The sequence below is a fragment of the Anomalospiza imberbis genome, chromosome 23 (assembly GCF_031753505.1).
Source record: "Anomalospiza imberbis isolate Cuckoo-Finch-1a 21T00152 chromosome 23, ASM3175350v1, whole genome shotgun sequence".
Lineage (NCBI taxonomy): Eukaryota > Metazoa > Chordata > Aves > Passeriformes > Viduidae > Anomalospiza > Anomalospiza imberbis.
In genome coordinates, this window is record NC_089703.1 from 8,108,348 (window position 1) to 8,123,599 (window position 15,252).

The 15,252-nt window shown below is 46.3% G+C and overlaps 1 protein-coding gene across 29 annotated transcripts in view; it reads right to left on the reverse strand.

The window, feature by feature from the left end:
- CASZ1 (castor zinc finger 1) overlaps nt 1-15,252 on the reverse strand; it is a 273,107-nt gene that overhangs the window by 183,770 nt on the left and 74,085 nt on the right. For 5 of the 29 annotated variants that reach the window (XM_068171673.1, XM_068171666.1, XM_068171669.1 and 2 more), the window contains exon 1: nt 9,712-9,909. The exons of 22 other annotated variants lie outside the window; for them this stretch is intronic. The gene's annotated coding sequence lies outside the window, so the exon portion shown is untranslated. Of the gene's footprint in view, nt 1-9,711; nt 9,910-12,109; nt 12,483-15,252 lie in introns of those variants that run through there. 2 more of the 29 variants (XM_068171668.1, XM_068171697.1) reach the window with 2 other exon arrangements.

The following is a 15,252-nucleotide window of genomic DNA, read 5'->3' on the forward strand; positions in this document are numbered from 1 at the left end:
AAGATACCCAGTCCGAGGGAAGCACAGGACTTGCCTGCACGTTAACTGCCTTAACCTAAGATGCTGTATTTCCATTACAGCATGGTCCCAGTCCCAGTTCTTGTCTGAAAGGCATTTTTAGCAAGAAGTCCAAACATGATCCGACTGCAACAAGGCTGGATGAAGGGCTGGGGGGTTCTCCTGGGACTCACTATTCTTTGTGACCACAGACAAGGACAGTCCCACCAGCTTCCCAGCACACACATTCAGGAGCCTGAGGTGCCCAAGCATGGTGGGAGGGATGTATACCTACCTCAGTCGTTACATGGCTGCAGGCACACCATTCGCTGTCCTGGGAGGATGCAGTTTTTCTAGGACATGGCTAAGGAGCATAAGTAGGTCTCTCCTTTACCCTCCGCTCCATCCTGAATACGTAACAGCCCAGAACACCAATAGTTTACATGAGTTAAAGAGCCAGCTGAGGCTTTAAGGACTCAGGCAGGATAAAATACTCTTTAGGACCCAGCCACCAAGTAAGAAAATTAGGTAAATGGGGACCTTTGCTGAAGTCTTAAACAGGAGTCTGGAAAAGGGGAAATTTCCTCTCTCCCTGCTCTGTGAGCAGGGATCACACTACCAACTGCTGCTCCCACAGTTTAAAATACTTAAGTCCTCCAAGGTGCAGCTTAATTTTCTTTTTTAAAAAAGAAAAGTGTCAGTCTAATTAGATAAATCCTCCAAGCACGTGGCCCAGAGTTCGTCATGGAAATTAACCTCCTTGAAAGATCACAGTGACTGAAATAAGAAACTGTGTGTTTTGGCATAGTGCAGTGAAATGGGAGATGCAGGCTGCATTTCATACACCTTCTCTTTCATAAACCTGCCGCATTTCTTATCTGCCCTACTGGCCCTGAGCTCGGCAGCAAGACTTTATCTCCGAATGCCTGTTTGCAAATCGCTGCTGAGAGGTTACAATAACCCCTGGGAGAGATTCTGCTGGCTCACTAGTGTGAAAGGACACTGCTCCCCTCGTATAAAGCTGGACCAGGCTGAGGCACTGGTAGAGGGAGGGGGTCATCACCAGCGGCCCTCTGGAGAGGATGTTCTGCAGACACAGCTCCTGCGGGGAGGCAGCCAGGCTGGGAGCTGTTTGCCAGCCTCCCAGCTGCTCTGCCAGCCTCATCATGCACCACGCAGGCAAGCGTGATTCTGTGCAGCCCTCGCTCTTCCTGGCATGGGGATGGGTCGAGTGGGGCAGGAGGGAAATACCTCAAGGCCACAGGCTGTGATCACATAGCTCAGTTTGCATTTATGCCAGGTACATTCACGTCTTCTTATTTGGAAAGCTCTGCCTATGCACACTGGGAAAGGTGTAGGGCTGGCAGTTCATTCTGCTTAGGAATAAAATGTCCCAGTACCTTTTGCTATTGGAAGCAGAAGCAAAACCAGGAAAGAAAAGAACTGGCTCCTAAGTGAAAGTCAACTGCCACCCCCACCTTCAAATACAAGCAGGGATCAGAACCAGGCTATCTTATACTTTTAGGATGCATTTTCCAGTCACCTATTCTCCAAGCCCAGCAGTCAAACTTATGCTTGGGTCACACTCTTAGCATTTGCTCCTCAGGCCCCTCCCAAGTGTCACTACACAACACATTTTAACAGATAGCTGAAACAAGACTCCTCTTCACAGTTCCAGACTATCAAGGGACTCTCTCTCTTAAGTTTTCCAGTTCCCACTCTTCTTTCAAAGGACAGCATCCAAAACAAAAAACTCCCTGAAAAACCTGTAGAGTTCATCTACCTCGTTCCTTCCCAAGTCTGATGGATGATGGTGTGTGTGACACGGTGCTGCCCTCCCAGCACTGAGACCAACCTTGCCAGCTGACTTCGCACACAAAGGGATCAGGAGCAGCTTCAGAGACCAGCTCTGAGGTGACTTGTTGTATTGTCATTGAAATGACAAGCCCTATGGCTTAGAATCTGAGAGCTGTTTCCAATGTTGTTTCAAAACAGCATCACTGGTGGCAGAACAAAAATAGGATACCTTCTGGAGAGAAAACTACCCCAAAATGCCATGGCGGGCAAGGAGCCAAAGGCCTCCAAAGGCCCCTGAGAACTGACAGTTCGGCTATGCCTTTTCCTACAGCAGTCATTGTGCACGAGGCCTTGGCAGCTGGATGGCTCTAGAGCTAACTCTGTGAGCGCAGACTCTTCTATCTCCGGGTCCTATTCCAGACCAGCTCAATCACACATGAAAGGTATTAGCTGACACCTCACCAGCAGCCATTGGGCAGAGTGAGTGAGAGGGGCTGCAGGCAGATCCCTCTGTACAAGAAATGGAGCCTGCTTGCTACAGTTCATTAGCTGTCTCAGGAAAGAGTTCAAAAGACAGATGATGCACAAAAACTGCATTCAAGTTTCCTCCTGCTCCCTCCAAATCAGGGCTGGGGCATGCTGGAAGGGCACTACTGGAGAAACCAGGATGAACTCAGGCCTAATACAGTTCCTTAGCAGTTCTCTGTCAAGTACAGGCAAGCTCCACAGTTCCATTACTAATAACTTAATACCAAATAATATTACAATAACTGAATACCTAACAATATTACCAATGTAATACTTTAACTTGATGCCAAGCACCTGGACCCAGAAAAATCAACACTTAGCAAGACTTCCCCCTCACTGCATTTGGCTTCTGCCAGCTGATCAAAACTCAGCATCCACACCTCCTTCCCATCTGTTCCAAGGTATTTGGAATAATTTTTTAAAAGGTAAAGCTCCTACTTCAGCCAGAAGCTAAGGGCTGAACCAGAGAGACAACACAGACTGCAGGAGGGATAAAAAATATTCAAGTGCTATTCCACTCCCCTTCTTTAGGCTTTGGATGCATTAGGCAAATTCCCAATTACAGCAATCCCTTCTGCCTGCAACTGGAGTTGAGATAAGAGACCAGAAAAGAAGGGCCAGTGGGCATCACTGAAAGCTCAGCATCTTCCATTACACATCAGCACAGTAAAAAGGGCGATGTCAACCCTGAAATGTTTTTTTTCCAAAAGGAACACACACACACACACACACACCCTTTAGAATGGGTATGGTGAAATATGCCTGGAGAGGGAAGGACTCAGCAACACCAGCAGGTTCCTGACTCCTTATCATCAAAGCAAGAAGCCCAGCCTCTGAATTAATTTCATCGATGTCCTCTTTCTTCCTTCTCCAAGGGCTCATATCCCCGAATGCGACTGCAAACACACTGCCAAGAAGGTCGTGCGATATCTGAATCCACAACGGATTCAAAGACATCTCCATGTTTTGCTGTCAGCCCGAAGTTTGAATACGGGAGCCCACCAAAAAGAGTGAATGAACGCTGGCAGCTGCCAGCAGAGCAGAGCCGAGCCTGTGCTGTAAGCCACCTAGTGTCCGAGCCGCGCAGGGAGATGCTCCGGGAAATGCAGGCAAAGAGGAGCTGAGAACCCAACCAGACCGACGGGAAAGGAGCAAGGGACAGGGTGCACCGACTGAGAAGCGACCCCGAGCCGAGGAAGCAGGCGGCCAAGCCAGCACGGCCAAGCCAGCGCCCCCCGGGCCGCTGCTGCTGCTCTGGCCCGCGCCGAGCAGCCTGGGCAGCCGGCTGCTCTCGAACTATCTCCGCCAGAGAACGGCACCATTACAGGCCAGCATTTCAACCCCAAGGGCCAGCGGGGCTGCTCGGGTGCAAACCTGGGAGATCTCTGGCACGCCAACTTGGAGACAACTTGCCCCAGCACAGGCCTGCGGAACGAACCCGAAGTGTCCCAGAGGCACAAGCCCCTACTAACCTGTGCCCACTCCCCTAAAAACCACTCTCATACGCATCTCCTCTCCTGCTCCCACAGTAGCCCCCTCCTCCTCACTCTCTTTCTCTGTGTCCTCGAGACTCCTCTCACCTTGAGGAGTGTTAGGATTACCCAGCATTTACACTCAATGCTCCTCTTTATTCCTTAAGACTTATTAAGAATGATAATGAGCTCCAAAGCAGTGACACGTCTCTCTCTCCCCCTCTGTCGCGCTCTCTCTCTCTCTCTCTCTCTACGTGCCTTTTCCGTCAAAGGCACACAGGACAAATCCGACCAAAAAAAAAAAAAAAACCACCAAAAAAACCCCTGACAGTATGTATCAAGGACACATGAGGATTTATATTCTACAAATCCAGTCTTTTTTGTTTTTATTATTTCTCCTGAAATTCCATTCCTTTCCTCTTCTTACTCATGTTCCCCCCTCCTCTACCTCAAACCTCTCAGACTTTGAATGAAAAAGAAGAAAAGAAAGCTGCTTGCCTGGAAAACCTCGTTAATGTGCAGCTCTTAAACGGTTGATTAATTTTAGCAAAATTTATGATGCACCCTTGCTTTTCTTTGAAGCTGCAGTCTTATATACCAAAAGCAAGTTAACTTTGAGATGTCTGTGCAAGCCAACTGCCCCCTAATTCTTAGATACCCTATTTAGGTACAACAAATGTACGGGAGAGAAATGCTACACCAGAGCATGGAAACAGTCACCCCGTCGGATGCTCAAAGTGGTTCGATTCAAATCCCTTTAGCACAGCCTGGTAATCACAATCTGAAAACTTCCAACTTCTAGATATTTAACTTCCCATAAAGATTAAAAAAAAAAAATCACTAGTGAGTCCTTCAAAAATAAAAGGAAAGAGGGAAACATAAACACAAATTCCAAGAGAAGTCTCTGGAAGTTACACCTGCACACACCACAGAAACATCAGACTCTCGGCTGCACTGGAAACATCAGGTTCTCCTGAAGCCACCTTTAAACCAGCTACCTTTCACCAGAGGGAAAAACTGAGCCAAAGGAAACATCATAATACTGATCTATACATATCCTGAACTATACCTCAGTATTTCAGTCATCTCCTCAGCTTCCTCCTACCCAGTATTTGCTTTTATTCTTTGTCTCCCTCTTCTAGACTCTGTTTTTCTGATACAGACATCAGAAGGTTAAGGGCTCAATTATCAAGTCTGTTGAATCCTCAGCTTCATGTTATTTAGGAGGTTCTCTGTTGCTCTTTGGAACTACACGGCAAAATCTCCTTCCTTCTCGGCTTTTCTTTTTCCTACTTGTAACATCTATTTCCGACATACTTGTGTGTGAACCCACAAATCTATTTGGGATAAATGGACAGAAACCCTGAATTGGTTTGGGAGACAGAAACATTAATAAAAATAACCTTAAGAGTACCTAGCCAGACTGAACCTGAAGCACTCGCAATCTTGAAACCTAAAGTAACATCCACATGGAATTTACAAAATATGATTCGAGTGGTTCTAATTAGCCCCAGTCTGTGGAAATTTGGAAGGAAGCGGCTCTTTGATTAATGTTACAAACCAGAAAGGAAACATATTTTAAAAGTTAAAGTAGCAGCATTGTGGAATACAGAATTGTTACCAGCATGCATTTATGATACCTGCTTCAATCAGACGCCTTGGGGTTTTGTTTTTAGGGTTTTTTTTTTCCTTTTTACTTTAAGAAAAAAAGGAAGAGAGGATGCAAGTAAAAGCCTTTGTTTATGGAAGTGTGTGGCGCTTTTATCTCCAAAGGAATTTATATAGCTGGACTGTGTATAAATCCTTCTGAAAATGAAATTAGCAAAAACAAAATGGGGGTGAAGGTGCTGGGGGGAGTGTGGGAGGGGGCAACCATCACCTCAGTAAATCATAGAGGATAACCAGCCTCTGGCTTGGATAGATAGCAAATTCAGCTTTAATAAGAAGAAACAGAGTTGGAAAGGGAAAGAAGAAGATTCATACCTGCAGCAAACTCCTTGCAAAAATGGGGGGCTATTTTTAATAAGCTTTTGAAAGTTACTCTGCAAGTTTGCTTGGGCTTGAAAAGAAAAAGGAAATAAGGTTTTTTTTTTTTTTTTCCAGCTAGCTTGATTGTTTTGGGTGGAGCTCAAGCATGTGTGTATATATATGCTGTATATAAAAATTAATTACTAATTCTTTCCTGGAAACTGTTTGAATTACAATCTGCAAGATACAAAAACACACCTTTATTTTAACACTGATTTTAATACAGATAGAATTGGAGGGAGGGGGGAAAAGTGAGGGAAACGTTTTTATCCCAGTACCCAGCAAAACCCTTAAGCAAGAACAACATCCCGCCACATGTACCCAGAGACACTTTGCTCAGCTGTACAACCCCAACTTAACTCCAGCTTTCAGTGGCTTTTCCCTGTACAAAGGCTTCGCTCTGAAACTGCAAGAATGACAATGTCATGTGTGTGGAAAGCTGACACTTAGATCTTTTAAAAAGAAATGAGGAAAAATAAGCTGTTGACTTCTTGGTTAAAGTATTTTCTTGTTCTAACTCATGTTCTTATGTCACTGGGCTAAAAAAAAAAAGAGAGAGAAGGAGAGAGAGATATGACTTTCCTTGAATGATCTGTTTAACCTAAGCCAGAGGAAAAAAAAAGAAGTCATTAATTACTTATGTGAGCTATTGCTTCTGAAAGACAATAAACCTGCCTGGTCGCCATGGATATGACATATTTGCTCTGAAAACAACACAATAATTAGCAAAGGGGAAAGATACAAGGAGAATATGCAAACTCCTGAGTTTAAAGCCATAGTGTTTCCTTTTTTCCCCCTCCTCTTTTTACTTGTCAGAGTCAATTCTGTTTGCAATTCAAATCAAACAAATAAACAGAATACTTACAAAAATTCTTAAATTATCTCCCACACATCAAATCACATACACAAACACACAAAAGGATTAAAAAAAAAAAAAGGAAGAAATTTACAAGGAAAAAATATTTAAGTCTAGTATGGACAGATCATAAACCACTTGATGTTTTCTGTACATGTGTATCTATGCATATATATATACAAACATATATATGAAATATAAATGTATATACACACACAGACATATATGAGTTATAAGGGTTACATACACTACTTCCTCTAGGATTATTCTTTTATTTTTAGGATCAGTATAGAAGCACACCAAGAGGAAAAACATCTCAGATTTAGGAAGTGGAAACATTTTGAAGATACACTAAAAGAAAGTACAACAAGGGGTTCTTTTACTGTGTTAAACATGCATTGTGTTGGTAGTATATTTTTTGCAAATCTTTGAAGTTTTCTCTAAAAGATAAGCAAAAACCCACAACTGGTGTGCACTGTGCATCAACCTAATCAACACACTGGCTTACCAGGATTTCTCAAATTTTAAGCATAAAAAAAAAATTTCTCACCTCAATTACTTTAGTTCTAAAGTGATATTACCCTGAATCACATGTAATAATGCAATGGATAAGTTAAGAAATAATGAAAACTGAGTTATATGCAGAGAGACTTCTTTGAAATAATTTATAAACGTTGCAGGGAAAATGTTTTTTAGATTGCTCTATCATTAAGATGAGACAAAGACTATTAAAACCTTCTCTAATGCAGTAGCTTTCTGGATTCTGACCTTCCACATTTAGAAACCAAGTAATAAAAACACCCTAACAAGCACTTTATCTTTGGAGATATTTGACTTTGAACTTATTTTAACTTTAAAAAGACTTGGAAGGTATAAAAATAACAATATAGTTGCCACAAGTTTCTGTTGTTGTTGTGTTGACAAAGCTAAAAAAAAAAATCTTTAGAACAAAATAAGCAGATTAAGGAAACATCCCCCTAATTTAACTGTCTCTTTTTCTGTTTTTCTGTTTTTGTTTTTTTTTAAACAATAGTTTTTAGCTGGACGCTTTGATCTTGAAAGGGTTCTGCTATCTTGTGCGATGAGGGGGGAAAAATGATCTGTTTTAAATGATGATGCAAAAAAAAAAAAAGGATCAAAGCCCTGACTTTCTGTTAGCCATAATAAGTTCTGTCTTGCTCAAAGCTTCAACTTCAGGCTTTAATATATAAAATATACAGGAGCCCAGTAAAAGCGCTGAAAAGGTACAAAGTCTGAAAACAAAAGGGGACGCTGCTCCTTTAAACGTTTTAGTGCATATGGAGTTTGATTTCTGAAAGAGATCAGTTTAACATCTCCATAGAAACCAGCAACAGATTATCATCAACAGAATAAATAACTAGTCTAATAAATTAAACAGGAGGCATAAGATCTGGAAACTTGATTACTGAAGTTCAACAATATTCTCCCATAAACTCTTCCAAGCCACCTTTAGGGTAGCTAACAAGGTGGCAGCGACACACAGATAAAAAAAGGTAGATGGGAAGCAGGCAGGACTTCTGAAATGAGAAGTCCGAAACCTTCGCAAGAAATTATACCACGCTGACAGTCAGCAAATCAATAGAGGAAATAAATTCATCAATGAAGTTTTGGGAGAGACAGCTACTCTTCCAGGGAGCGAGCTGCCAGGACCCGCTGTGCAGCGCGGACAGGAGGGGGCACACAGAAGGTGGACGAGCAGCTCCTGAGAAGTTTCACCTTTCCGACCCGAAAGAGCAGGAGGGCTCGAGTCGATCGATCCAACCTGCCGTGATTCGGAGCGGCCTCCAGCCGCAGCCCACCCCTCAAAGTTTGCCGCACAAGTTGCCCGCCGCACAGCCAGGCGCTCACGGCGCCGGCCCCGAGGCGAGCGGCAGCGCCGGTCCCGCGCCCGCCCGAGCCTCTTGACAGCTCGCTCCCCGCTCCGGGCCGCCGCCGAGCCCGCCTCTGCTCGGCGCCCCGGCTGCCCCTCGCTCCTCCTCTGCTCCCCGGGACTGGTGCTCCGCGGTCGGCGGCGCTCGGGGCCCCAGCACGCCACCGCTCCTCGCCTTCCCCGTCCGCGCCCTCGCCCCCCCACCGGCCCGGCTTATGAGTGACGGCTCGGACACCTGTTCCCCGTCCCCAGAGCCTCCAGCGCGGGCAGCCGCTCCCCCGGGAGTCCCGGCCCGTGCCCCCCACCCGCCGCCACCCCGGTCGGCCGTCCCCCCGCCCGCCACTACCCCGCCGCGCACGGGGGAAAGAAAGGGGGAAAGGGGAAGGAGGCGGAAGGGGAAAACTTCCTGGCTCCGGATGGCAAATCAGCTGCACATTCTGCAAATACCACCGGGTAAAAATAACCTGCTGCTTCGCCCGGGGGGCCGGGCACCGGGTGCCCCGACCCGCGCTCCCGGCCGCCGCGGCCCCTGCCCACCGCGACCCTTGCTGGGGGGCTGCGGCGGTGCCGCTGCGGGCACCGGGAGAAGCGCTGCCGGCCCCGGCCCGGCCACTTTGCAGAAAGTTCCCCGACACGGCTCGCCCCGCCGCGCCCGGCCCTGTCCGCGGAGCGCTCCAGCTGCCGCTCGCCCAACTTTGCTGCCGCCTTTCCCCTCCCACCTCTCAGCGCCTCGCCGGGACCCTCGGGTGGTGCGGCGCGGCGGGGCTGCGGTTACCTGCCCTCGGCGCGGAGCGGGAGCACGTGTTCCCCCGTCCCCTGCCCGGGCTCCTGCCAAAGTCTTGGAAATTGACTGGCGCCGCCGCGGCCGCGGCTCCGCCGCCGAGCGGGCACGGCGCTACCCCGCCGTCGCCGGCCCCCCACGGCACCTCCCTCCTCCGGCGGGGCCGGGCGGCCGCCGCTGCCCCCGCTGTCGGCCGGTGCCCGCAGAGGCTGCCCGCTGCCCGCGGAGGTGGGCGCTGCCCCACGGGAACCGGCTCGGAGCGCGGAGCGCTGCCCACCTGCCGGGCAGCGCCGCCCGCCCGCGCAGCGCCCCGGCCCCGGGGCTGCCGGCGGCGGGGCCGGGCGGGAGCGGACGGGCTTACCTGCACTTGGGGCTGCTTTGGTTGACTTTCCAAGTCAAGGGAAATGTGTGTGTGTTTGGGATGGAGGCAGCAGCGCGCATGCGCCATCAAACTTGCCCTGATCCCGGATTTTTCCTCCTCGCGCTCCCCTTTGCTTTGATTATTGAATTTTCCTATTTCTAACAGGAGGGCGGGCGTCGCGCAAAACCCGGCCTGGAGCCCGCCGCCGCCCGCCCCGGCCCGCCCGGGGTGGGAAGGGGGGAGCGGCGGGAGGGAGCGGGCACGGAGCGGACTCGGTCTCCAGGCAGGCAGGGCAGGCAGTGAAGGGAGAGGCACCTGCAAAACACGGACTGGATCACCCTCCCCTGGCAAGGGAAAAGGCGAGACAGTGTCCCTGTTTCCCTGCCCGCGCGCGCAGCTGCCTGTCCCTTACCCTGCTCCTGCACCAGCGGCTCCTCTTACGCATCCGTCCTCCTTCCCAGAGAGCCACTGTAAATTTTATAAAATTTTCTATTTTGCAGTCTGCTGACCCCGTTCACCTTAGTTTCCTGAGACTAAACTCCATGGAGATGACGAATAACTAGGTTGTGTGTACCGCTTTATTCTCCTGCTGGTTTTCCTAGGCATGAGGTTCAGTCGCTATTTTACAAACTTCTGAACTTCAGTATTTTTCTTTTGCTAATGTTCTTTGTCTGGATTTCACTCAAGTTTAGAGCTAACTGTTGTCTCAGATCTACAACTGTAGTATTTCTCAGCTTGGCTGTGCTGGCTTTGCTAGCAGTTGCACACACAGGACTAACTTTTGTGTGTCTGGATGCTAGCAAAAATGCCAAGGAACAAATGTGCAAGCTATGAGCAGCCTTGTAGACTAGGCTGGCTTTGGGAAATGTCCCTGCAGGATCAGAGACAAGTGTTCTCATGCACCTGAATTTCCAACAGGCAGGCATCACATTTCTGTGTTAAACTACTTTCCCCAGCTCCACCTTTCATTTCACTGAGAAAGTGAGTATACATTACAGTTGCATGTGCACATTTTGTGGTGATGATTCCATAGAAGCATCCACAGAGACCTTTCCTGTCATGCCCTGGCTGCCTGTACCGGAGCTAGGAGCCTGGGCTCACTGGCACCGCGCACTCAGCACTGGGGTTTGGAGGTACAGCTGCCTGCCTGCCCAGGCAGTAGGTCTATGGGGTGGACCTGCCTCCACTGTAGGGCTTGCAGGATTTGGGCCCTAGGCCGCAGTGAGGCAAACCTGAACACTCTTGGATAATTTTGCTCATTGGCAGCAGGGAGCTCCGCATCAGCACACCCACACAGAAGCCCTTGCAGGAGCGTCTTGCTCTTCCCATGTGCTTCCCTGTCTGTGTCTGTCTCCACCTGTTGCCTCTTGTCTGGTGTTTACACCATCAGCTCTTTGGGGCAGAAACCAAGGTTTTGCTCTGGATTTGTCAGTGCCTTGCACAATGTGGCCCAGCTCCATAACCACAACTCCTATGTGCTATTGCTACACACATAAATAATAATAATTAATAATAATAGGCTAATTCCTCTGATTTTGATGTGACTACTCATGTGAGTAAAAGTGACTCACATACATGAGCGTGTGTGGGACCACTGCCAGGTCTTGAGCTTTTATTGTGAGTCTTCCAATATTTGGTGTTCTCTTTTGATCCCCAGCTCCTGGAATGACTTGTTTCTAGCACTTGCCTTTACACAAGGACACTTGGAAATGTAGCCTAGTGCTGTCAAAAGCCTCAGAAGCCAGAGAACAAATAGGAAACTTCCAAAGAAATACATTTTTAATGGCTTTTGTGAAATTCCTGTGATTTGGCAGTTCAGGGAGGAGTGGAGTCTGACTCATGAATTTTGAGCAGTCAAGTTTAGCAATATGCATCAATTGAGTTAAATATTTAGGTCCCTGTAAAGACTAGACTTCTACTAACCAGGCCAAACTTATAGTGCAGAGACATATTTTGTGGCAATAATGTTTATAGTGCCAGTGTCTTTGCAAAATCTGAGTTTTTGTATATTTGCATATTGTTTGGGATTTGTCTTTCTGTAGTTATTTACTTTTACCTCTTCACAGTAAGAAAGCAAGAAAAAAAAAAAACGTGAAAGTGGGATTATTAAAGTAAACAGGACCGTGTGAAACTGTTATAATAATTGTGGCAAGTATTTATAAATTGCTGAAAATATAACCAGCAAACTTCTTGAGTTTGGTATGCTGGAGAGACGCTGCCAGGTTAAAACCCATGTGCTTCTGAAAGTAAATGTCCCAATTTCTTCTTACAAAAGTAAAAGAGAGCAGGTCCCAAGCTATGAATTCTTGCTTATGAGGCATCCCTGAAGAATGAAGGGTTGGGAGAATAGGGCCCTTTAATTAAAACTGCATCGTTACTTTTAATTGCGTTTACTTACTATTTTCTCTTGTTCACATTTTTGCATTTCTCTCATCTAGGGTGTTGAACACAGACTGAATGGTCTTCCTGCTTTTTGTAAGTTTTCTAATTTTGAAGTGCTGTGGAGCTGGCCTAGTTAGGAGGAGCACTTGGGCAAGTGTTTTGAGGTGGTCCTGTTTATCACCACAGATCCTCTTCTGCCTGTGCTCCCCTGCATGTGGTGGGAGGCTCAGACACCACGTGAGCTGTGCCTCTGACAGCTTTGAGTCTCCTTCCAGACCACAGCTCACTCAAAGCCCATTCAGCCCTCTGATGTTCACTGTACGAGCCCCAGAGTGCGCAGCTCCTCAGCCAGATGGAACAGGAGGTAATGACACCTTACACAGCCCGTTCTAGATAGAAAGAATATAATTTAGCAAATTGCAAATGATGCATACTTAACTATTTATGCAGCATCTTCCTGTCATCAACCCAAAGCAATTTTACTTCCGCGTTGAACAGTGGATGAAAATGTTCTATAGATTTAACCATTGCAGGAGTTCCTTTTAAGTGGTGCAGTAATCTCTCTCCAGCTAATTTAGTGTTGCAATAAGGCACCACCCTCACAAGTCCTTTGTGTTCTTGTGTCAATACTGCCCCCAAACCAAAAGTGCTGGCATCTGCATCTGTCAGAAAAGTGGGTCTGAAACACAGACCAAGAAAGGAGCAATGTGCCCATCAGTGGAGCAATATGGCCATCAGCAGGGCGATCTCAAAAACCTTTTGCTAATTTTGAACATACCCGATATCATTCAGATTTCTTCTAAAAGGCGATTTACTTTCTCAGCAAGACCATGATATGGTTTAACAGTACTTGAGAATTCAACAATAAACCTCAAACAGAAGCTGGACTGAGATGTATCTGGTGAGCTAGAATGCTTCGTGTTTTGTTCTTGCCCATGGGGTTCCTTGCCCACTGCTCAGGATTCAGCTTGAATCAGATCATGTCTCTTGTCGGGATTGAAGATCCTTAACCAAAGACCTCTAAGGAAAACGTCTCTCAGTTTTGCTCTTTTCTGTTTCAAGCATACAACACGACAGTGGAAAAAAAATCCAAAAGGAATCTTGGACATTACTTTCATTTCCTTTCCTCTTATGGTTTTCTTTGCTGGCATTTACTAAACCTGTGAGTCCTTACACAGTTATGGTTCCCATCTTCAGTAGTTCCTACTTGCCTGAACATTTAATAAACAGTTCAGTTGCACAAGATCATTGGCAGCTCGGGTTCCACATGATCCTCCATCTCCAAAGAGGTTTCATCTATTCCCAGCCTTTCTTTAGCTACCATAGCATGTAGTGATGCCATTAGCTGCTGCCCTTGGGGAGAGGACATCCTGCACACTGCAAGCTTAGTGCCCATAAGATATTGGTTCTCTTGAGCTACATATTTCAAATTAATTTCCATGGACTGAAGTTGCAGGACACATTTTTGCTATTTATCATTCAGCAATTAGCAATGATAGCATCCAAACTCATTGTAAGGTTGTCTGCTGTCCACAACTCTTGGTTAAACCCAGAAATTTGTCTCTTAAGCCTAACTTCATAGAAGTTGCTTTGCTCTTGCTCAGAGCCCTCATTCCCGTTGTGGAGTGGGGTGGGTGCAGCTGTGTAGACATGCAGGACATGGTGTCTTGTCAAATCCCCTTGTGAGCTGCTGGGCAGCAGTGAGGTGTGAGCATGAGGAGGCAATACAAGTCATTCAGCACAGAAGTGATCTCAACATTTAGACTGATGACAGGACAGCTGTGGGTCAAGCATACAGGCTGCGTCTTTACTGCAAAGTAGAGGTTAATGTGTTTTATTCACACCCAGCACATACCCCAGAACACTCCATCTGGCTATGCTGTGCAAGTGCAGCCTGAGAAAACTACATACCCTTAAAAAATTACTCATACAAGAAAAAATGATGCTAAAACAACATGAGAAGGGCAAGGATTAAAATGCCATAAGCAGAGAAATACATGATGAGGGTTCTAACTTTGTCCTCAGGTCACCCTGCTTTCAGTAGAAGGGAAGAGGAAGGAATGCAAAGGTAGTTCCTATAGCTCTGAGGCTCATGGCAATACTCAGGCTGAGATGCCTTGTTCCCACCCACTCGGAGCAGGTGACATGCTTTCCATAGGCCTACATGCCACATTAATTCCTCAAAGAGGTATTTAATCTCTGGTGAATGAGGAGCTGGATGAGGTCTAGACTGACCAAACTACTAAACTGGACTGACCCAGTCACCTATCCCATGTGGACTACTCAAGAGCCATAAGGTGTCAGGAGTGACATTTTCCAAACCCAGCACAGAGGAGGATGCTGTCCAGGACCTCTTATCCTGCTTCACAACTCACTGGAAGAATGAAGAAATCGCTCAGATATGCACCATAAAAAGTCTGTGTATTTACTTAGTTTCATAATGGAAAATTAAAAGTAATTGCAAAGGAGGAGGAGGCATTTTTTTAGTTGCAAGTGCAACATAATCCACTTCCATATTTTATCATTGGAGTGGCACAAGTAATCAAGGAGTATCGTGGTCATTTTTGCAAGTGCCTTTTGTCACAGGCAACTATTTCTTTGCATGTGCCCATTTCAGAAGAAGAAATTGGTTAGAGCCCCATCCTACCCTGATCCAAATACTCTGTGCAGAGGAGGCATTGCTTCACACTGGCAGTACTGGGCCGAGAATTATTTATATTGAAGAGGATCAGGCTCTGCATTTTGAAATGTCTTTGCTTAGAAATACATATGATTAATATCAGTATGCAAGTATGTTATGTAAATATTGAAACCTTGTGGACCTAATTAAAGGCCTACAGACTGATACTGACTTTTGGTTGGTATAAATGAGTGTGTACAAGAATTTAACCTGCTCAGAATCTGTCCTTATCTGTTTTATTTGCCTCAAATATATATACAAAGGTTCAAGCAAAAGACTTGACACTTAACAAGAAAGATCATGCATTTAACCCCAGTTCTGCCCCAAAATTTCCCAGTGATTTCACTATTCCATGTGTCTCGGTAACATCCGTGGGTTTGGGGCTTAGTCCTAAGAGAGACTACTAGAGGTAACAAATAAATACAGGAGGAAACAATAATAAATAATCAACAACAATAATAAAACTGGAATTCAAGTGT